The following is a 9798-nucleotide window of genomic DNA, read 5'->3' on the forward strand; positions in this document are numbered from 1 at the left end:
AATTTTGAATGTCTTACTTAATAAGGAAAATTCCTTTTGTAATTTTAACATAAAATGTGGATCTTAGAAAGGAAGTGTTGCAATTATTTCTCCTCATTATAGTTCTTCTTCTCTCCAGTATATCAAACAACAAATGATAGTAATTGTGTTATGATATCAAGGAGATTGATAACATAGAAAAGATTATTTTAGAAGATGGTGTCCTAGGCCACTTTTTGATAGGATATGTCCTATAGTCCAGGCTGGCCTCCACCTCTTTAAGTAGTGAATCATAGCCTGGAACTTGTGATCCACCTACTTTGATCTCCTGAATGTGAGGATTACAGCATTGCTCCACTCAGCTGTGTAGCGCTGGGGATCAAACCCAAAGATTTATATATGCTTTGCAAGGGTACAACTGGTGGTGCTCCCATCCTATTCCTCTTCATTTGCTTCTTGGTTATTATTAATGGTTTTTCTAGAATTAAAAAGATGTCCTTAACATTTCCAAAATTTCACTTATTATGTTTGTGAAATTTTAGAAAAATTATAAAGGTTTCCTTGAGTAACCTTCTATCAGTAATTGCATTTGAAGAATGCAACAAAGCCTTGTCAAAGTGTTTAGTGATTTAATTATGCTGAATTGAAATTCTATTGAAATTAAGCAATATTAACGCTAATCATTGAGCTATTTATATAACTATTATTTAACATTATGTGAACACATTGTGTTAAATGAGCTATATTATTGGCTATGAATATGATTTATTGTAAAGATTTGTTGATAGTTTATGTGCTTACTTACTGTTTTATTGCTGTAAAGAGATACCTTGACCAAGGCAATTCTTACATAAGAATGGATTTAGCTGAGGACTTGCTTATAGTTTCAGAGGGTCAGTCTATGATCATCATGGGGAGAAGCAGTAAGGCATGATGCTTTAGCAGTAGTTGACAGTTTTACATCTTGATTCACAGGCAGAAGACAAATAAAGTGGGGGGAGGAGAGAGAGAGAGAGAGAGAGAGAGAGAGAGAGAGAGAGAGAGAGAGAGAGAGAGAGAGAGAGAGAGAGAGCCTGGTGTTAGCCTTTGAGACCTCAATGTCTACCCATTCCCAGTGGCATAGCCCCTCCAAGAAGTCTCTACCCACTCCAGCAAAACCACATGTCTTGTCCTAATTCTTCATAAATAGCTCCACTAACTGGAAATAAACATTAAATATATGAGCCTATGGGAGTCATTCTCATTCAAATCACCTCATACTACTTTCTGGCACCACAGTCTTATAGCTTTATTATAATGCAAAATTCATTCAGTCCAACACCAATAGTCTACATAGACTTTCACAGTCTCAACACTATATAAAAGTCCAAGTCTCTTCTGAGATTGAAGGCAACATCTTGACTATAAAAACATGTAAAGGCAAAGAAAATAGTATATGTTGCGGGATATTTGGCCACATTGTGAACCCGAGATTATGTTAATAAAATGAACCTTGAATCGGGGGCAGAGCCAGTGACTAGTTGACAAGAATCAGTCATAGAGTAGACTGAGGACCCAGGATAAGGATAGAGAGGCACAGGAAGGAGTTGGGAGGGACCTGAAGACTTATGTGCTTTTCGGACATTCGTTTTGGTTTAGGAAGTGTTGAGAGAAAGTCAGCTCCTCTGCTGCTACTTTGACTTATCAGGTTTTTACCCCAATATCTGACTCCTCAGTCTTTATTGTTAATGAACACCTTAGATAAAATAAGTATAAATACACACCTCCAACATATAGAATATATATTACCTTTCCAAAAGGGAGAAAAAGGGAAGACAGTTGGAAAATACTGGGGCTAAGCAAGAATAAAACCCAGCATGCCATATCCTTAAGTTCTGTATCTCAATGTCTATTTTATGGGACTTATTTGATGGATTTCATATTTATTACTCCTTCCACTGTTGCTGACTATAACACACTTCTCTCTCCTGGGCTCATTTCCCACTCTTTCTGCAGCTTTTCTTGGCCAATATTTCATAGTTGTAGCATCTCCAACATCTTGAGGGATCCAATACAATAGTTTCACACAATGACCTTTCTAGGCCTCCATGCATGGACTCTCCTGCCACATATCTGAACTAAGTGGCTTTCCTTAACAATGAAGGAAACATTTTTGTTTTGTTGGTGAAGACCTGAGTTTATTTCAACATATGCTGAGGTTCAAAATATATGGAATATGCAAACATCTGAATATTTAATTTAATTTTGCTAATATGGAAGTCTGTTTGCTAGTATAAATATGTTTTGTAATTTCAAATATTTTATTTTCTCCCACAGATTCCACTTAAGGTACAAGATGTCCCATAAAGACAATTCTTTTTTATTAAAAAAGAAAATCTGCTCTATTGCACATATCAGGGCTATCTTTTATATACTAGAAACACACTATGACATGAAATGTATTTTATAGATATCTACCATTTCCTCAAACTCTCCTTGGAAGATACCAAAGTTCCAGCCTCAAAATCCAACTCTGGCTGTGGTCTCAGATAATCTTTCATGTCCCTCAGTGATACTTTTCTACATTTTTTTTTCTAGAATAAAGTTTGCTTCTGGTTTAGTAGACTTTGGTAGTCTGTGCCCCATTATTGTGCAACTCCAGACCCAACGCAAGAACAACCATCCCAGAGCCTATGGGGACTATTCTCATTCAAACCACCACATTGTATTTAGTTACTTGTTAGTTTTAGAGAAGATTATTTGTTTGGTTAGAGGGCTATAGAATTTGAACTAAAACGTCATTCCTGCTCCTATGTTGTCTGGAAGTGAGTTGTACAAGAATTAGAAAGCGAAATTAGAAAGATACACATGGACAAAAATGGAGAAGGCGAACCACAGCTGTAGGGCAAGTAGGCATGTTGTATACCGCAGTCACAGTACACAATGAAATACCAACTTGGAACAAAGAGGTGTTCTAAGAACAAGAAACTAAGTTTTATTGGAAGCTAACATTTTTTCCTGAAATTTTCTACTGGAATATTTTTTCTAATTATTTGAACCAATTTATTTACATGAAGTAACAACCAAAAAAGGTTTTTGTCACTCAAACTTTTTTCTGTGTAATTATAATCATCAGTATTATACTGAATATAAATATTTTTATATGAAAATGTATTTGTGCTTAACTAATTCTTCATGAAATCACGAGAAGTTTATAATTAAAATTCTATTTTTTATAACTAAGCAGCTATAAAATATAAATCAGCCAATATTGGGATGATTGTCATTTTTCCCTATTTATAGTTGTGTGTGTGTTTTATTTGGCACATATTTTCAAATGCTGGAAACAGCTCTCTATTCAGCAGGAATCTCACAACTGTGTCAAAAAGAAAACCATGTTTCCCATACAACATCTAATATGAAGTATGAGAACCTTTGGTAATATAAATATATTACCTACTATTTTGATTCAAACTCATCAGTATTAGGAAACAGTACATAATTTTGTCCTAGTAATTTTGTGTAAAGCTAAATATTACAAAGTGTCTGACACAGAATTGATTTTAAAATACACACACACACACACACACACACACACACACACACACACACACTTGCCCACAGTGAACTTACTTCTCAAAATTATATAAGAAATATAGAGACACTAATACTGACACTTCTAAATATATGTCCTTCCTTAATAAGGAAATTATGATAGTTACCTTTGGGAAAACTGTATCATAAAATATTTCACTGCAATGAATAATTACCTCATGCCTTTATTTATCCTTAAAAATAATTGCATTTATAAAGCATTAACCTGACACATGTACCTGTCCTTTGGAGCATAATATGTAAATTAATCATTTTAAATAGACATTCTTCAAACAGAATAGAAAACATAAAGGCCTAAAGAGGTTTCACATCTTCATAACCTCAATAGAAACTTAAATATTACATTTTAGAAAGTAAAGGCTGAGATGAGAAAGACATATTGTTTGAACAGTTTGCAAAAACAGCATATTATAATATTGTTCTTAAAGTATGTCCTATAATATTTTGAATTTTATGTGTTGACATTACTGACATATACAACATCTATATCCAATTTGGTTTAGCATATTAGAATAACATGGGATTCAAGAAATCTTTGACATAAATGCACAATGTTAAATGATCGAGGTGTCGTTCAGGGAGAAAAGAGGCAACATGTGAACATGCTGATAGTGACTTCTGGGCCTTTATGGATAAGGCAGTTTGTTTCCAGACTGATTACACTGTCATTCACTAGGCCTATCTTGTCTGTGGCTGTCATGCTTGGTCTTTGACATTAACAATAAGATTAGAGCCAATACTGACTATCACAGCAGCAGCCAAGCTTAGAAAGATAGTAGAGAACTCACCCTGATACAACTGCATTACCAGAGCAATCATCCCATGCTTCTAAAAGACACATTTTCCCAATTATATCTAAGTGGAAAATACATCTGAATTTTTATAGAATTTGCAACATTAAATTGGTAAACCATGGAATCTGATTATTGCATTACAAATAGAAGCAGTAAATGTCTTTTGGTACACATGAGTAAAATCCCTGCAGGATAATGTATGTAGTCTTATATACCATAAGCAAATAATAATCTCAATGAGCTTAAATCTTCCTTTCATACTTTATAATGAATCATTTCTTTTCATTAATCCAGGCCAGTGTGCATTGTGTTCTCTAATGCATATCTACTTGACCAGTGTCCTTCAGAGAAGGAATTATTTTCAGAATATAAAAATATGGGAAGTATTGTTCCTTAAATCACAAAGTATTGCTCTTTTTATATCAAAATGCATTTAAGATAAGCAGTTGTTAAACTTCAGTTCCATGTTTTATATAAAGTAGAAATTAAATAGTACTAAAGGCTATTATAGTATTTGCTCCTTATGCTTTGTTGCATATCATGGGACCCTGAGAAGCTTATGCACCTCACATACATCACTTATTAACCCCTGTGGAACAGGAGCCTAAATGTAACTTAGCTAGCTTCTCTGTTGTGGTTTGACAGTAATTGAATTAGTGAGACAGAGCCTCACAAGGCAGCAATCTAGATGTTATGTAGCACTCATTCGTATCTGAAAGCTTTCCTGGAAAGTAGCTGACTCCAGTATCATTCAGGTACTTGGGAGAATTTGTTCCCAGGAAATGGCAGGAGCATATTTTTGTTGGCCATATGCTGGAGGTCACTGTAACCTCTGAGAGGCAATCTGAGGGTCCTGGTCATGTTGTCCTCTTAAGAGCTCCTTACAAGTGGCAGCATACTGCCTCAAGGCTAATAAGGAAGTTTTCCTCACTTCAGTTTTGTATTGTTGAGTCCTGCATATTTTATCTTATCCAAAGGTTAGAATGACATCACCTTCACTATATTTTATTCCTTAAAAGCAATTCACATGTTTTTTCATTATTCCATCATGGGAAAACGTGCAGACTGTGTCTTTTATGTTATTCATGATGAAGTCTTATTTTGTTGGATATGACTGCAATTCAGAATTGAAAAATATAAAATACACAGTGATAGTTCATTCTTACTAAGAATATGAATGAGATTTTAGTCCAGAATTGTGTCAGATCAGATAATATCATTTGCTGTGTTTCAGCCAAATCTTCTAAGAACTGTATCTCATAATTAATCCATAGTTAGAATTTTGTGATTTAAAAACAGTATTTGGAAGACAAAACATGAAATCTTTAGAAATATAAACAATTCTGCACTCCATTTGATTTCCAAAAATGGTCCTCCACCTGCACACACTGTGTTCTGTGGATAAAGTTAACTCATGCACCAGCATCGTGGACTGGCTTCCTATTGATTTTCACTAGAATTCAGCAAAGGAAAGACAGGAAAAATAGCAGAACAGAGGAAGAGAAACTGAGTCAGTAAAAAGTCCCCATTTAAACTGCTCAAAATCGTAATGTCAGTTTCTATGTCTTTCGGAGATCATTACTTCTTTCAGATTCCAGAGCCTTGGTGTTAGTTTCTTGTTAACTGTCAATCATGCAGTAAGCCACTGTCATCCTGTTCCTTCTGTATGTTTACTAACAGGAAATAGAAAATCTTTCTCTATCATATTGACCAAAGGGCATGTAAAATCAGTTCCCAGTTTCTAGTTTCCCATGCATTGAGAATAATACCCATCCACACAGTGCAGTTGTACCACAAAAGAGAAACTGAAATTAAGAAACTCAGAGCTGATATATATATATATATATATATATATATATATATATATATATATATATATATATATCAGTAGCTTATGTATAGGCTAAATTCCTCTTAGGAGAGAGATTTTTTTTTTCTCATTAAGAAATCTGATAATGTGTTGGTTGGAAATGTGGATCTCTATAATAAAAAGGAAAAGAAAATGAAAACGGGAAAGCAGTGCTATGAGGGAAAGACAGGTATGCAAATATTTTTGGAATGACAGGGACTTTAACTCCTAAAGCACTATTGTCATTTAATTATTCTTTATCAGAGAGCATCACTATTTTATAGGACAGTAATCATGGAGATTTTTTTTCTAATATACTGTTCGAACTTCAGTGTTTTTCTCATTCCATTTCCTGCTAGGATCTTGTCTCATAGAGATGAAAAATTGTAGAAATGTCACGAACCCATACAAACTGGCTCACATGGGTGTTATTCATCATTTAGGCATATGTTCTGAATTCCCAAGTTTTAACTCATTGTCTGCAACTAGAAAATACTCAATATTACACCATCAAGGTTTTTATTACATTTATCTTTTCCCTATGTTTAGAAGAAAATTCCTCTAAAATATAAGCGTAATAAGAGGAAAGCAAGTAAAATAAAAAATACAGCATTTCTTTACTTTAATACTCAGTAAGTTTAGAATCCCTCTATTACTACTAAAGTTACTATTTTAAACAAATAACAAAGATATTTTACTTTCATTGAATCTTCTACTAATTTTGCTCTAGGTCATATTCTTCAGTTCAGTATCCTACACCCTCACCTAGACTATAATAGCAACATAAAATGTTCCTTTCTGTAGCAAAATATTTTGGATACATTTATGAATAATAAAGATAGCATGACCCATTTATCTTCCCTTGTGAAATCATAGCTAAATTACTCTTTCAGTCTTGTTTGTTTGTTTGTTTTTGTGTTTTCCCAAGCAAACAGAATAGAAACATTTCTCTGCAGCACTATGAGGGACTAGGAATAGTGCAGCTCCCCTGCTAAGGGGAGAGATGGGGAGAAAGCCCATGGTTAGGCAATAAAAGTAGAGCACTTCCAGGATGACTGGCTTCTTCCTCACACTCTTGAATGGAGGCATAAGCATAGCTGTTTAAAACAAAGACCTACAGATCTTTTTTCTCCTGACATCAGGGACCCCTGATGATGGACCTGATCAACTAGTTGACGGCCATCAGAACAGGTTTACACAACAGTTGTGGTTTACACAACAGTTGTGCACCAATCACCTACCAACCTTAAATTAGAAGAGGAAGATTATTTAAAGACTATACAACCCCAGCTCCACAGAAGGGACCTGAATTTTTGCTTCCTCTCTAGTTTGCAGAGTTTCTTGTTCCTCTCTTTGCCTACTGAATGTATCTTTTCTCTCTCCCAACAAAAGCCTTTCAACTGCTGATTCTGTCTGCTCCTGTTTGCTGTGTTCCAGATTTCTCTGCTGATACCTGTCAAGAGCTTGAGATTTTTTTCTTGCTTTTAATTCTTTAACTGGCAGAGAAAATGCACCAGATAAAGTCTCCTAGACTGCAACAACTTCATTTATGTCAGGGCCTTGAAACCTGGCTCAGTTCACTGTAATGTGATTATAACTGATGTCAGCCACTTTCAGATATGGGCTATAAAACACCTTATTCTTTTCTCAGGCATTCCTTCACCTGGTCTTTAATGTGGCAGTGTCAAGATGGATGGATACAAATTCCTGGGTGAACAATCAGAGGAGTTCTTTCATGTGAACTTTCTCAACAGCATTAAATTGTGATAGGAAACAAGAATGACAATTTTATTCCTTTAAGCTATAAATATCGTTTTTGTAAGAGCAAAAGCTGAAGTAAATTAATGAAAACACATCTTCTATACATTATATCCCATTAAAAAATATTAGCACAAGCTATAAAGCAATCAGACAGGTGAGGAAAGTTATCTACTCAAGTGTTCCTTCAGGGCCCAAAGGACCCTCAAATACTGCTCTTTCTGTATCATCTCTTCATTGTTAGTGGTCAAATACTCAAATTAATATCTTGTTATGAAAAATTTAGAAAGCCTGACACACACAGAGTATATCTTATATTATTCTAGAAAAGTAGATTGGCATATCTCTAGATGGATAGTTCTAAGAGAATTTCAGTGATTCCTCCTGAACCCAGTTTGTGTAAATCTAACTTCTAATCAGTTCCCTTATTTCACGTGACATCCCTTGACTATTGTTTCATTTTTGCTGTTTTTTTTTTTTTAATTATTTCTGAACCTGTAGCAACATAGCAAAAAATGTTATGAATTCAAATTCTTATTTCCTTCCTTAGGAAAAGAAAATTTTCTATTGTATATGAATAATTAAATGAATCAGTATTTAAATATACATATATATATGCAATTATGTTTTGAGTTTTACTTTGGTGTTGTTGTCGGTTATTTGTTTGTTTTTGTTTTTTCATTCTGAGATAATCTATAGCACAAATTCTAATTGGTCTTAACACAAATTCTGAGTCAGATATCGGGGTAAATGCTGAAACATCAGAGAAGTAAAGGAGCTAGCCACTAGAGAGACTTCTTACCTTTGCGGAATCCTCAGACTGAAAGGGCTGTCTCCACCCAGCCTTATCACTTCCTGTTTCTTCCTCCCAAGTGCTGAAATTAAAGGCATATGCCTTCCAAGTACTGAGATCAATGGCATGATATCCTAAATGCTGGGATTAAAGGTGTGGGCCACCACTGCCTGGCCTCTAGTGGCTAGCTCCACGTTATGATCTCCAGGCAAGCTTTTTTTTTTTTTTTTTTTTTTTTTTCTGTCAGAGCACAAATAAAATATCACCACAATAATCATCTAACATCTTCTTAAATGTGGAATCACAATTCTTCTGTTGGTAGAAATTATTTGTAGATGAAGCAAATGAAGGAATCTTGCAACTTAAGGAAGATTCAGTGATTTCTTTTTTTTTTCCTTTTCTTCATATAGATAGAAAATAATCTCTAGTAAATGGCAAGTCCTAAACACACCAAAGAACTTATATCAGTTCAGTTCACTACATGTTGTAATTGCAAGAAAGATAAATGAATATGTCTGTAACCTTAGCAGGCATGCAAAATGTCATTAAAACTGAAACATTGCAGCTCAGCATGCTGGTACAGTCATGATCCCACTGCTCCAAAGACAAAAGACGATTCAAGGACTTTCAGGAAGAAATACTAGTTAAATTCCAGCTGATGCTACATGAGACAAACAAAAATAAAAAAAAAATATTGAATACTTGTTGCTGGAGAAGAAGTACTGAGGCTGGATTAATGAGTATTAATGAGTAAAGATTGCACCTACACTAGTGAAGAGAATGAAAGGAAGTACAAGGGATTTGACAGCTGTTCCATCAGGTGATGTTTTAGCAGGCTCTGGAGGGTTTTTATTAAAGACACACAACATCACTATTTAAAACCTTTCAAAGAAGACAAAAATGTATTGTCCGCGTCTGAAAAATACAGTTCTTCCCAATTAACATTGACAATGGTGTTATTCTGAATACGAGTCTGACACAATTCTCTGAAAGGCTTTGCTTTCCATTTCTCTAGAGGCATCATTGACATT

The sequence above is a fragment of the Peromyscus eremicus genome, chromosome 9 (genome assembly GCF_949786415.1).
Source record: "Peromyscus eremicus chromosome 9, PerEre_H2_v1, whole genome shotgun sequence".
NCBI lineage: Eukaryota > Metazoa > Chordata > Mammalia > Rodentia > Cricetidae > Peromyscus > Peromyscus eremicus.